Consider the following 379-nt stretch of genomic DNA (forward strand, 5'->3'; position numbering starts at 1 on the left):
TTTCCCACAAAAAAACGGTAATGAGCAATGCAAAAATAAATAAATAAATTCAAGTGTCGTCTAAACAACAATTACACTACACGGGGAAAGAACAGGTGTGCACGTTTTCTAGAGGAATGGAAAGCAGAAGTATAAATAGGAGTAGGTTCCCGTTGGGATGAGGTTATACAGATGAGTTCAAAAACTCAACCTACTGTACAATTTAGGCTCGTGCATTTTGTTTATTACACTCAAAGCCAAAAGATAAGTAAATAAAAGTATAGGTGGCCTGAGAAATAAAAAAGGAAAAAAAAAAAAACGACCGTGGCACCTTTAACAATAGGAACGCCCTCAAGCTTAAAAAAAAAAAAAAAGCCACTTTTGGGTGAACTGCTGAAGG

General features: G+C 35.9%; 1 protein-coding gene across 1 annotated transcript in view; it reads right to left on the minus strand.

Moving 5' to 3' along the window:
- Positions 1–379, minus strand: part of ARGLU1 (arginine and glutamate rich 1) — a 26,447-nt gene that overhangs the window by 25,254 nt on the left and 814 nt on the right. The window lies entirely within an intron of this gene.

Source organism: Tupaia chinensis, unplaced genomic scaffold (assembly GCF_000334495.1).
Source record: "Tupaia chinensis unplaced genomic scaffold, TupChi_1.0 Scaffold000644_1, whole genome shotgun sequence".
Taxonomy (NCBI): Eukaryota; Metazoa; Chordata; class Mammalia; order Scandentia; family Tupaiidae; genus Tupaia; species Tupaia belangeri.